Here is a 14,746-nt window from a genome sequence, read left to right as displayed (position 1 = left end):
CGTATTATACTTGAAAATTTAAGTTCTACTGTATATATAAAAAATCTATCACCAGTGGATACTTTTAAAAAGAAATAGCTCATTGAGAAAACGGATGCGAGTTTTTGTAGAACATATACCACCGTCTTGGGTGTTCGAAACAATAGACAGCGGAACGAGCGCACAACAATGCCTTCTTTTACACAAGCTGCTGACGAAATAGCAAACATATATCTTGATTATATAAATCGCGAGTTCCTAGTTTTTAACAAAACAATGTGATTATATACAGCCATTGAGCTAGCATTCTTGAGTGACCTCAAAGGATAATCGTTGTGTAAAGCTTTTGTTGTGCGATTAGAGTAAAACATGTTCACACAAGAAGCGCAGTTTTTGCATTAAGTTTACAAAAAGGATCTGATTGGTAGAAGCTGCCGAAGACACTTCTTGACACATGAGACAAATTCGCGTGAAGGTAACTATCAAGAACAGCTTATAAATATAATATATATGTATGTATTAATATTATTTGTAGATGATTTATTTTAATATGTAGTGTTGAAGTCGAAGTTTAGTCCTGCACATCCATAGGTAATAATTAGAGATACGTGATTATCGCGTTTTGCGATAAATGCGAAATAAAAGCGATAAACGTGATATATGCGAAATTGTTGCGAAATTGTTGAAATATGTGAATAGACGTGAAAAAATTAAAATCGCAAAATAATTATTCCAAATATCGATTCTCAATGTCTATGGTCAGTCTGCCCGAACTCTAGTCATAGACCACAGACAATAAGTTAAGCTGCTTAACTTATTGTCTGTGGTCTATGACGCTACATTGACATTCGCATCTTTTGAGGTTATGTGTTGTTGACATATGCACGCGAGCATACGTTCAGAACTGTTTTCTTCCACAAATTAATGAATTATTCGTCACAATCTCTTGGTGAGTTTACATGTCAAAGATTATTTTATTTTACTTATTACAACGTTTATTAAATATTAATATTATATGTATTTTTTCAGTTTCAACAATATGGGTCGAGCAAATGTTGATATTAAAGAAAGAGCTGCAGCATACAAAAAAGATGGTTTTTATATAAATGATGACAATAATTTGATGTGCCGGCATTGTAATTGTCAGTTAGATTGGAAAAAGAAAGATAATTTAACCAAACATTTACAATCAAATAGCCATAAAAAAAGAGTTTCAAAACCTTCCACAAGTCATACTCGTCAATCAACAATTCCAAACATTGTAGTCAAAAGGCAAGAAAAATCTGCATTTATAAAAAATACCGTTAGCATGTGTCTTAAAGCTAACATACCGCTAGCAAAGTTAGACCATCCTGCAGTGCGACAATATTTTAGTCAATATGTCCAGGGATCTGGTGAATTACCGTGTGCAGATCATTTACGGAGAACATATGTTCCAATATGTGGAGCAGATATGAAGAAAGAAATATTAGAAGAAATAAAAAACAAACCTCTTGTAATAATAGTGGATGAAACTTCTGATAAAATGGGACGATGTGTGTTTGCAGTTTTATTTAAAACAGTGTTACCTGCAAGTGAACAAAATGTGTATTTAGCATCATGTAATTTTTTAGATACAGCTAATGCTACGACGTGCTCGCAAACAATAGTAGATACTCTTAAAGAGTATGAAATTTCGTATTCTGATATTGTAGGATTTGTATCAGATTCAGCGCCATATATGAAAGCTTGTTATAAAAGCCTCAATGTTTTAATTGGCAATAAAATGCTTCATTTTCAATGCTGGGCTCACAAAATTAGTTTGGTGGGAAATACATTCATGAAAGAGTTGAAATTGCTGAATGAATACATTAGTAAACTAAAAATAGCATTTTTGCATTCCAGAAAAATGAAATCAAATTATATTGCATTTTTGCAAATATCATACCCAGATCTTCCAGCGGTGCTATTTCCAAGTCCAGTCATAACTCGCTGGAAATCATGGTTCAAATCAGTTAGATATTTGGACACTTATTTTGATGCCTTAATTAATTTTTTTAAAAGCTCGGAATTAAGAAATGTTACAAAAGAAAAAATCATTGAATTATATGAGTCCGATACAATTAGATTAAAAATTGAATGTAAATATGTTAGCGAAATATGCGATAAATTTACCAATTTAATGAACAAACTGGAAGGATCTTTGTACCCCTTTTCTCATTTATTGTGGGAAGAAATTATGGGGATAAAAGATTCCTTAAATTACAATATGGGTGGCATTTTTCCTATCGAAACACAAAACTTACTTCTTGAAAGTAATGAAAATACAAAAAAAGATTTAATAAATATGCTCAAGGAAGCTTCCGGTAAAGCTCTATTGAAACTCGAGTCTCATTTATCTATAAATGAGACTAATCTTTTTTATGAATCATTAAACCAACTGTTCAATCCATCTGTAGCTGGAAGTAAATGCAATTTCCAAAGCGACGAAGTACTATTATTATTTAGGAATTTACCTCTATTTTCGATATTAACAACGATCCAATGTTTAGAGGGTTATTCACATTTTTTTAATAATTTAGTATCTAGTATTAAAAGTGGAGTAAAAACAGACACACTCCAACTCTTACTTGCCACAAAAATAAAACATGTGGAATTTGGTAATGCGGCCATACAATCAATTTGGTGTCCTGCAAACAGTGTAGATGCAGAACGCTACTTTAGCACTTATAATTTAGTTGTCACTGATCGTCGTACTAGACTTAAGGAATCATCCATTGAGACATGTTCTATGCTATATTTTAATAAATTTTAATGTCTTTTATATTAATAAAGAAATTCTCATCTATTTACTTATTTTTTAATGTTTTCTACTACTGAATTGCATATTTTATATTAAATTATGTTTAAAATAAATTAATTAAAATAATAAACGCTAAATAGATGCTAAAAATTGTTACTTTATTTGCTCCAAAACGCTAAATTGTAACATCAAAATGCTATTTTTTTCGAAAATAGATGCTAAAAACACGTATCTCTAGTAATAATCCATTCGTGTCCTGTTTCTCGCTGGGAGCGTTGACGCTGTTCTGTCGCCGGTGTACGCGTGTAATGTTAATAGTTAAGTTGAGCGCATCGTTTAATTAATGGTGTAGAACGGTTACACCAATGGCGGGTAATTGAATGGTGCGGTTTTCCATGAAACGTTGTACCAGGCAGGTGCATGGCCTTTACATGCACGAGGATATGAAGGCGGACGTGTTAGGTTAAATTTTCCGACAGCTGCAACACGTTTGCAGCCGTTCCACTGCCAAGTATCGTTATCTGCCGTGCACGCGAAAAGCGATCTCGGAAGGGTACTTTGAAACTCGATATCCATTTTTATAAGAGGGCGCGGGGTAACACCCAACGAGCGACCGGAATGACTTTTATGGTGTTTGAGCCGATCGACGGAGATTTTCTTCGATTTACCAACTTCAACGTGAAATGGAAGGTTTTATTTAATGGGCTAAATTTTAACATTTTCTATTACGCTTACACGTCTCTATCCACAATTGCACATTATTTCTTCAATATTTAAAACTAGAGAAAATACCCGGCGTTGCTTGGACTCTCGAAGCTTTGTTATCTGGGGTACAAATTAATAATACCTCGAAGAGCAAGCAAATAATATTTGACCATAAGAAAAGAAAGATGATTCCAAACTTATTCTAGTAACTTGAGATAAAATAAGTTAAAAGCCACGTTTGGTGGTATTTTCGCCCTTAGCACAGCCAGTAAAAATTGTCACCTCAATAACATTTGCTAGCAATATTTTGACGCAAAACCTAGATCGATCTTTGTTACGATTTAATATAATTATAGCTTTAAGTTTTTAAAGCAAACTGTTTAGCGGCTGTCCAGATGGTTCCAAAGAATCTAGGAAGTCAGTGGGAAATTGTATTGTTTATTTGCTATCTAACAAAATATTTATATATACTATTAAACACCAATTCCTATTTTTGATTGGTAACCGTATATAAAGTAGTATTTTGTATACGTACACGAAAGAAATTAAATATATGTTTCCCCGTTCAAAAATGATAATGTGCAATATTTAGATTCCTAGCTGTAGTATAAAACATACATTATGTAACTTTTATATATAATATGTAAGTTTGTATGTATATATTAAAGTTAGTGTTAAATTTTGATAAAGTATACAATGACTAGACAAAGTATGCACTAACTATAAGTTTTGGTTAAAGCTTACAATGCTATATTTCGCGTATACTTTCAGTAGATAATGCATGCATCATATATGATTTACCTAGTGGGTGTGAGAACGTAGTACAGAAATGATCCTGTGAAGTATTACAACCCAGTGGGTGTGTGAATTTTCCGACGTGAGCTAATTACATTGTCAAACTTGCAAAAGCTTATGGTCATCATGCAATAATAATAATCACCAGTTATCGCACCCATAAAAATTCAAACCCTTGCAGGAAGTCAAGACTCGTGTCGGGGACAATACGTTCGATATTTAATCAATTGTTATTGTTCTTTAACGATCGCCAGAATAGTTAAACCTGGAGCTGGTTCCTTCGATGAGCGTTAACATTTTAAAGGTGTGTTTTCGAAGATGACACGATTGGTTCTTAATTATATTCGCCAGTGATTCGTTAAAGCTTTCTCAAATGATCGATATAAAATAAGTGATACTTAAGTCACATCGGCAGAGGATTGGTAGCACATCGGGATATCGTCACAAGAGAGAGAGAGAGAAAGAAGAGAATTGAGACTCACACGAGCAGAGCACATCAAGACGCCTGACACAAGCGAAGAGAAAAACATCGACTACACCTGGACAAACGATTGCCACTCTAGCGAAGACTCGGACTTCCATGGCCTATTATTTAATCTCCATCACCTGATACCGATATTTAATTTTCTCTATATATGTGGTAAATTAAAAATATCTTTAAAAATCAACAGTTTTCAGCTTTTCCAGCGTCTATCTGGTTACAAAGACACACTTCAAAACCCAAAATAATATTAATCATGTAAATATATCTTATGGGACGAACCGTCCGAGAAGTTTAATGATCTGTATCTAGGTTACTACTGATGGTACCTGTTTTTGCAGAAAGTAGGAGTGCCAAAAGTTCGTTTTTGGATTTAAAAAATATAAATTAAATACACGTACTTTATAATAGTAATGATTTAGGTTTGGTATTGATGTTATATGATATTTTATTGTTAGCTATCAAAATTTTCAGATATAATGAAAGCCTTATTAAAAATTAAATTGAAAAGTTAGTAAAATTAGCATTTACTTTATTTATACTAGAAATATTAACGTAGAAATATTATCTTATTCTGTTCATTAAAGAAGACCGTTTCATTAACTTATCTTATAAAAATAAGCAAACACAATGCTAATTGTAGGGTAAAAATATAATATATACACATATTTTATAATATATTTGATATTTTCCAAAGTTTAATTATTTATTCTTCCGTTATAACCTGATAGGCGCAAGCCCAATGATTTACAACGGGGCAAATCTGGAATAAAAGGCTAGGGCAATCAGACATAATTGAATACCTACAAGTAAGTATATATTAAAACCACTAGACTGAGAGTCTGGAAATCGGTGACGTAGATATGTATTACTAATTATAAATTGTTATTTATATTATAATTTACCTTCTTATATATTATTGTTCAAAGCTGCTTCCGGACGCGCTTACTTTAAAATTAAATATTCTACGTTATATTTTCTACTTTGTAATTCGTATCGCTTTGTATGAACGGTGTATATAATAATACATGTAAACAAAAGAAATATATTTAATTATAATAATAAAAATAAAAATTGAATTTGCTCGATTTATTTCCGTTGTTTCGACCAATGAAAAATAAGCATTCAAATATAAAACAAGATGGCCGACAGTAACGTGACAACGCGACAATAATTTTCATTATTTTATCATGTGCGTTGTTCGACTTGACTAAATATAAATATTCGGATTGCAAATTAACTAGGCGTGTTATAACTTTGAAAATTAAATATATATACATAATGTGTGTGAGGATTAGAAGAATACAATCATAAAACAAGCTTCGTGTTGAAATCTTAAAATTTTGAGTTCCGAGACCGAAAAGTGAGTTTTTCCTTTTACAATATATAAACATTATCATTGCTTCCGATTTAATGCACATATTCGTTAGATTTGACTGAATATAATTACTCGAATTGCAAATAAACCAGGTAGATCTCTGTAGTAAAAAGGTTGATTTAACCAGTAGTTAGAGCTTGTAAAATATTGCTACAGTTTTATTAATATGTTATTTTATATTTTATAAATACATTATATGTCTCATATATCTAAGGTTTCTCTTAATTATAAACTCGTTTATCTAAGCGCAAAGTTTTGGTTCTAAAACTTTTTATTTTGATTTGACCATTGTCATTGAGTTGCTTGATTGTGTTTGGCTTGGCTTGAAATATCGACCCCACAGTTTTAAAGGGAAGCAAGTTGAAAAATCAAACGGAAAAGTAAAACAATGTTAGAAATTCATTTGTCTAGTTATTTATTTAAAAAATATTAATTGTGTTAAAATAACTCTTATTTTGTACATTAATTTTTTTTAATACTAAAATTATATTTTATGTTCTGTAATATTAATTATTATGAGTAGAAAAAAAGCATTTTAAAGATATTTTTTTAAGTAGAAAATCTGAGTAGTTTTGTAATCATCCGAAATATGAAAAAGGGGGTAATGAATATATAAACCATTGAAATAAATAAAAAACAACGAAGGTCGACCTAATATGTGTTTTTCCACAGATAAGTATTTTTATTCTCGGCACTGTTTGCAATTCGAGAATCGGTACTTTGCTATATCATATAAATTTCCGAAATTCGAGATTTATATATAAATATCAAATATTTTTTTGTGGAAAATTAATTTTATGTACACTTTTATTTATATGAACATAAACAAGCATAACGTAACCCTGTAAACATGGTTTATTTTTGCTTTGTATTCTCAAAATTTCTGTGGAAACTTTTAAACAAATTAGGCCATTATGAAATCCCTGAAAATTAATTTCAGAATATTTTATAGAATTTTCATCAGCATTATATGTAATTAGTATGCTATTAATTACACATCGATTACGTATTTATATGTTACATTAAACATAGCAAATTTTGTACAGGATTTTTCACTTGAATTTTTTACTTGTTGTTATAAAACATTTAATTCATCCAAACCAATGGTTCTCAAACTCTTTTGGCCCACGGGCCCCTTTTCATACGCAAAACTTGCCCACGGACCCTGGGTGAATAACTACATAAATGCATAATAGAAAAATTACAAATTTAACTTTGATGTCTTGAATGGTAAATGGTGACAAAAATAAAATATAAATAAAACATTTTGTTGAAGAAGTTTTATTGAAATTAAAACTTTTCTTTTACAATACAAAAAAAAATAAATTACTTGGATGAACCTGATGGGATGTTATTAGTGTATTTATGTCCGGCTCAATGTTTGTGAGTAGCAACCGCAAATCCCCACGAGTACTAATTTCTAGTCGGTTTATTTTTTTTTGCGAGGAGGCTCATAACGGCACTGAATCCACGTTCTACAAAATAGGAAGAAGGAAAAGCAATCAACAGCTTCTGTACAATAACCCATATTGCTGGATATAGAATTGGGATCTGTTTTTGTAACCAGAACGTTGTCATATCCTTGTCAGAAGCCAGAAAGCCTCGGTGTCGTCCTACCATTACCGGAGCACCGTCAGAAGCAACGGAGATGATATTAGTCAAGGGTATAGCATTTACATCGAAAATTTTTTTTAATTCAGTAAATAACGTTTCACCTTTCGTATCAGTTTCCAAACATTTAGCTAACAATTCTTGTGAATTATTTTATTCATTGTTATTTATTTTAACTTCCATATTAATAAAAATGTGTCACAATTTTTTTATTTTATATTAAACCTTGCGCGGACCCCCTGATGTTGTTCAGGGACCCCGAAATCAATTTTAATTTTCCATGGACCCCCTGAATGATCCCGAGGACCCCTGTGATCATCTACGTATGTTAGAAATTTATATTATATTGATGAAAATAAAAAAGAAGTGCATATATGTATTTTTAATTCTAGTATATGGTGGATTCTAGTTTTCAATTACTCTACATTTGTTTCTTTGTCGTGGTACATCTACGTTTTAGTGTTTAGTGAGTAGATTAGCGGCGAACTATACGTCAATTTAGAAACACGCGATATCAGAGCGCTTGATTGAAATCGGTCTGAACGTGAGCCGCTGCCTTCCACCCCTCGGACGATACTTTATCCTTCGTTTCTCTATAATGAAAATGGTTATTAGTACACCGCGGCCCATGAGCACACATCGTAATTTTTAATGAACCCATAATTGATTTTCAGCTGTTGAATAATTAGCAACTGTGGATATTTCTCGGAAATTTCTCGATCGGGGTCGGTGTAATGTGATGGAAGTGAATTTTACGAATGTAGGGGCGAAATGGAAACGGAGATGACGGATTAATGTGGCTACAAACAATCAAGAGAATGTGTACCGCATGTGTGGGGAATGTGAGAAATTTAAAAGCGAGAAAACGGGTTATTCGGATAAGCCATAACACAGACAAATAGATTTTTGGGCGACTGTTGTAAAAATGAGAGTAATCCAGGATGAGAGGTCTTTTATGGCTCAAGGGATGATTCGTTATGGTGGAAACTTTTTGCGAAATGAGATCGTGTTAATATTTTTGTTATGTAGTATTATAATGAATAAGAAAGTGAAATGTATATTTAGTAATCAATTTTATTTAAAATTAATCAACTAATATTAGTATTATCCGTCGTTTGACGACAAACTTCGGCGGTAAAATAGGAGATATAGGTTAAAAAATATACATATATTATAAAAAAATATACAAAATTATTTGTCTTTCTTGTTGCCACCAAGCCATTAATATTCGTTTCTACAAACAAAGTGAAGTAGGTTTTGAGAGTGTATTTCTGAGAGAAAAATAGCACATATGTGATAATTCGTGAGTTTATCTTAATATAGTTTAAATATATGTTTTGAAACAATAAAGTGTCTTATGAACCATCATGTAAAAGCATTATATGTGGCTGAAAGGCTTGTTAAATCTAATACAATTCGATAAGATTAAATTATTCTTTTATGTTGAAGATTTAATGAATAAGTTTAAGCAAATATTAAATTATAAAAATACAAAGCGAATAAGGTTTGTACAAGATAAAATATTCGTTTGTATTAAAATTAGAGTTTGCGTGGGCAAAGATTTTAAATATTTTCCACTGAAAGGCTGACGTAAAGCTTGCTAGGGTCATCGGAGGGTTAAATCTGGGTTTGGCTAAGACTCGAGCTTAAAATTTCGATTTTAGTCATCCGCCGAGTTTGATATGCGTACGCTTGCAATATAAATTTTGCCTTTTTAAACGGAAAACATAACGTATGAGCGATATTTTTTTAATAAATTAAGCTGATGTAATCTGATGCACATTTGTTTATAATATCAAACACGTAGGTGAATTTTAATTAAAACTTTTGATTGCATTCATAATTGGGAATCTGCAATACATGATGTGAGTTGTTATTTTGGAACGTATCACTGTTAAAATATTCATATTTTACAACAGAATTGTTTTTATCAAACTTTCATACACATATGTATGTATATTATCACAAATGTATATACAAATATGATATATTAGACATTTCTCTATCGGCTAAGTATCTGTCCTGTATCTTATGATTATTAGTTCGAACATTGATAACTAGTGTGGCAATTTTTTTATATTAATTTTCAGACAGTCCCAGAAGACTTTATCAAAGTTATAACGGATTCAATAAATAATAATTATCTAATTTATAAATTACATATATATTGTTTTAAGAAATTTCTATATTGCTTTAAAAAAATCTTCTTTGTATGTTATTATATTGATTTATATTTATTATATTAGTTGAAGTAGTTCATAATTAAATTATTTTTAATACCTAATATGTAAATCGATTTTAACTATTCATCACGATATTAATCCTTGACATTACGAAAATCTAGGTAAACCTCATCTGTTATGCTTGATCGAAATTAAATATATATAATAATCACTAATTCCGATCTCCAAGACACGATGAAAAATTAAAAATACCTTGGGTAATATAGGGTGCAAACCCAGATCTCTCAGGTCAATAGTCAGCGACTTATACCACTCGTCTATAGTGCTGATCATACATTGTAGGTTTATGGGGCGTAGCCCTATGAGTGGTTAATGAGCACATAAAATAATATAAAGTTAAATAGGTTTATTCACATTTCAGGATATGCAACTGTCTATATTGATAATTATGTTAATGGCACGAAAGCTTTAGTTAGTATTAAAAACTTAATCGTCGATTAAGATATTTTTCTTTTATATGTTATGTAGCGAATTTGTGTTTTAAATAATCAGAAGCTTTACGCAAAAAAGTTTGGTAAACATCTATTTAATTTCCAGTTATAACATGCGTAGTAGTTTAATTTTAATAAATAATGTTTGATCGAATATCAATGTTGAACTGAATTTCAAATACTCAATTTGAATGTGGCTCATAGTTTCAAGGTTCTGGTTATTTCCTTCGAGCTACGAATTCAATTACGATAAATCTTAGTTAGCTACATTTAGGCGAGTTACGCTTGACGTGTGTGGATCGAACTAGAAATTTTAATTTTCAACTTGTTCTTCAGTGTGATCAACTCAGTTTAATATTATATTATTTTAATTAAAAGTATATATGTCTGTATTATTTATAATATATATACATCATTAAAATACTTTACGTAAGTTTAAAATAATTACCTCGCACCTCTTGAACAATTTATGAGCATTTTAAAGTTGAGAAAAGTGGTCTGTTTATCTCTAATATATTAAATACTTTACACAAACACATCTACATAATAAATACAATTAATTTACGATATTAAATATTCCATCTCCGTTCAAGTTACACAAGTATGTATGAATAAAATATTAATGTTCTTGCGCTACTGCCAGTTGCATTTTTCAATAACAGACTTCGGTAGAAATATTTATTTAATTGCTTAAGCACAGTTATAATTTCAAAGCCACTATTTAATATGTTTTAAGTAGCACTCCAATTTTAGACCTAAAAATTGAAACTGAACTGCTGCTCTAAGGTACAAAGCGCGTCTTCTATTGTATAGTATTGACTTTTATTCTTAAAATATTCCCGTCAATATAAAAGATGCTTCTATATTTATTCGTACATTTTTTAAATTAATTTGAGCTGATAAAGCGTAAATATTATTTTTACAGAATTTCATCTATAAAAATATGTTATCTATCTGCTATTGTCTACGTAAATTGGCTCCTTTGTTTTTTTGCATGTCACTAGAAAATTTGGCTAAAGGAGAAGAGCGGTTTATTATTAGTGAACGCCATGGCGTATTGGGGTCGTTGCTCATGACAGCCATGATTGAAAATAATTAAATATATATAACAAACTGTTCTTTGGTATATCTTTTATATTCTTCGGAAATACGCGAACGTTTTTTTCGAGAGGATATTTTGTTGTGTGGCAACTATCATAAGTCGGCGAATGTTAGTTATTCACAAATACGTACTTATATAATAAGTAATGCGGTAATAATTAATCCGCCAACGAAGTCATAAAAGCTTAGTGAACATTTTATCTACTTGCATCATAAAGCAATGGAGATCTTGAGTTTTGTGTAGCATAAACTTAACCAATTACCGCTTGAATGCTTTTTTGTGAAATTAACGTTTTTCATGTTTATTATTTGCTATTTGAATAATGACGAATATATTCAATAATAATATTTTTTGGCAAGTTCAGCTATAAGCTTATGCAATAATGCTGTTTTAAGGTATTGGAGCCTATATTTGCTCTATTGCAATTTTTTGCTTACGAAAAATACGTAAGGAAAAGAACGGAGATTTTCCATCACAAAATATCCAAGTGCATTTAAAAATACATTTTGGCCATCTGTTATAAATAGTATTTTTTTAATTCCAATTCCCCAATGCGCTCCCTCTAGTGGACATGTTTAAAACCGCTTTTCAGACAAAGCCGACGCTTGTCGAAGAATTTTGCCGCAATTTTCCGGTTGGAGGTCGATCCGCAGGGGGCAGCAGGTGGCGGCAGGGTTGTGTAACATCCGATCGTGACCGCAGATAGTCGCTAATACGGGTGGCCAGCCCTAATGGCCGGTCGGCCGCAGCCGGAAGCAATACATTCTTCGATTTTATCGCCTCGGCTATTATATTAAACTTTCAAACTGATCGACCAATTTGCTACGTACGCACCGTTCCGCGATTTCATCGCAAAAAACGCAAACGGGCATCTGTGCTCGGTGTTCACCGCAAATTGGAACGAACCCGCAACTTTAAGCCCTTCGAAACGATTAACCGATGCTCGATCATATTTTCTTACCCTTGCCCTAATTCTAACAGATGATTCCGGAAATTTCTTGTGCTCGTCAAAGGTTAACTGTCGTCAAACATAATTCATTACCTTTATTATTTATTATAAATAGTATTGTATCGCAATAGTAGAAAGCTTAAAACCGTGAATTCGAATTGAGGTTTCTGTCTGTAAATCTTTTGATGTCTTGGTATCCGGAAATTTTAATCTCAAGTTCTGAGTATTTTATATTTTAATTCAAAATATTTATCAATCGTCGGTCGAAGTATTGTTAACAAAAGCAGGTATTGAAAAAATTCTTTCTCCCAATATTTTGCTAGTAAAAGACCATCCGACACGCATCCATCTATCAATGGTAGTTACTTACAAATAATATTTATTTTGAACCTCAGCAACATCATTCAAAAGCTTGTCAATAATAAAACAATTTTAACTTGTAGATGATTTCAATTCAGTGTCATTCACAATCAGTATTCAGTTTTTTTTTACTTGATCATGTGAGTAGTGCTATAGTGGGGTAGAAATGACAGTACTTAAAAGTCTTCGCTGGCGTATCGAGTTGGATTATTGTCGGCTGTGATTTTGATATAGTAGCTGGAATTGTCGTGATGTGTTCTCGTGGTGCTTTCATGACGATCCGCTGATGTATCTCGGAATCATTGCGCTATTGCATCTTCTTTCTGTGAGATGTATCACATCTTTTAAAATGTTGGTTTGAGACAGCTCTGGCGATTCACAGATGAAGATGTTTGCGAGACAATTACATCGCTTTTTAGAGACACCTCCGAAATATGTTTACGTCTAAAAACAACGGTCCAGATAGCCTCTCAGTCGATCGGTAAACAATAGTATAGATGTATTATTTAGCGCGCGTCCTTTACAAACAAAGAATAGATTTTTCAGTGGTACTTATGGCTGATTAACGTCTTAGGATGGATGTTCATTAGGTGGTTCGTGCAATATTTACAATTATTAACGCAATTATTTTACATTTTTGAGAATATCTGGTGTCCCACTTTCGAGACGAATTGATCTCTCTTTCGTTTGTTACAAATGGTCGTTAGAATGTCCTCTAAATTATAACATATTGTGCAGGTGTTTGAAACCTCCACAAATACATAAAAAAATATATTAAGGGTAGTAACATTCTATTCACTATAATGCGTGAATGTATGCAGATAGTAATGAATGAATATTTTATATAGTTTATAAATTGGTCTGAATTTCGTATTATTAAGGATTCGACGTTTTCTTTTTTCCCTTTTCCATAACGTCCAGTGGAACCAATTAATTTTAATGTTTTGTCGATATTTTTGAAAACCTATGATATGTTGTTTTCGTCAGCTAATTTCTCAGCTTTTACACAAATAAGTACCGTAATGCATTCCATTGCAAAAAATAACAACATACATATAGCGATAAGCATTTTCTTTTTTTTATAGGGCGATCTAAATTATTGTTGCTTAAATAATATTTTGTGATATTCTGTGCGACTTTTTTCTAATTTATGAAAGTTTCTGATGTTGTATCATCTCGTTATATTTAATTTTTTAACAACAAAAATATTACTCATTATACATACTATTTATTAAAAAAAATATTGATTAAATTAAAACGACTAGTTAGTAAGTAGTATTGTTATAAATTAGATAATAAAATGGCGTAATGCACTATTTTAATGGAATATATTGTCGTAGAACAATAGTAAATACTACAATTGAATATTTAAAATATTTATTCTGGATGTTTGGAATAACATATAATACAAATAATAGGCGATATATATAAAAGAGATGTTGAGGTTGTATTTTATATTATATATATATAATATATATGTACATACTTAAAATGGCTATTATTGAGTAAATAAATTTGTCCTTTGCGACCAAGTAAAAATATATGGCTAATTGCTAGAATAAATCAGATTAATGTTAATATTTTTCAAATATTAAAAGTATTCTTTAATCGTCCTTCACATGTGCGGTAGACCTAACTCTTTCGCTCAAGAGTGACCGACGATCCTTCCTCATATTCGTTACTGTTTCTTTTATACGCCCAAGAATTTTCCTTTATTAACAAAGGAATTCGCAATTTATCGGCCGCGACCTTTTATGGATCAAGTACCCGGGTGACCTTTTTGTTGTGGAATCCCGTGAAACCCCTTTAAATGAGCCTTTGTACCTTGCGGGGGTCGACCACCTTAATCCCGGGGGCCTTCCAAATTCAGTCGTACGCACAAACGCTCAGATCTCCCAGGATTTATTGGCGTTTCGCAGTCTGTCCAGAT

At 31.6% G+C, this 14,746-nt stretch overlaps 1 long non-coding RNA gene across 1 annotated transcript in view; it reads left to right on the top strand.

Annotated features, from left to right (window-relative positions):
• LOC148226521 (uncharacterized) overlaps positions 1-1,829 on the top strand; it is a 123,437-nt gene extending 121,608 nt beyond the window's left edge. Inside the window, exons 2-3 of the long non-coding RNA XR_015812395.1 lie at positions 455-928; positions 1,009-1,829. This is a non-coding gene — a long non-coding RNA (uncharacterized LOC148226521). The remainder of the gene's footprint in view (positions 1-454; positions 929-1,008) is intronic.
• The last annotated feature ends 12,917 nt before the right edge of the window (positions 1,830-14,746 follow it).

The sequence above is a fragment of the Plectrocnemia conspersa genome, unplaced genomic scaffold, assembly GCF_051122295.1.
Source record: "Plectrocnemia conspersa isolate PC_06_02 unplaced genomic scaffold, ASM5112229v1 ptg000014l, whole genome shotgun sequence".
Lineage (NCBI taxonomy): Eukaryota > Metazoa > Arthropoda > Insecta > Trichoptera > Polycentropodidae > Plectrocnemia > Plectrocnemia conspersa.
The sequence above is the reverse complement of the archived record's forward strand: the minus strand, read 5'-3'. Positions and strand labels throughout refer to the sequence as shown.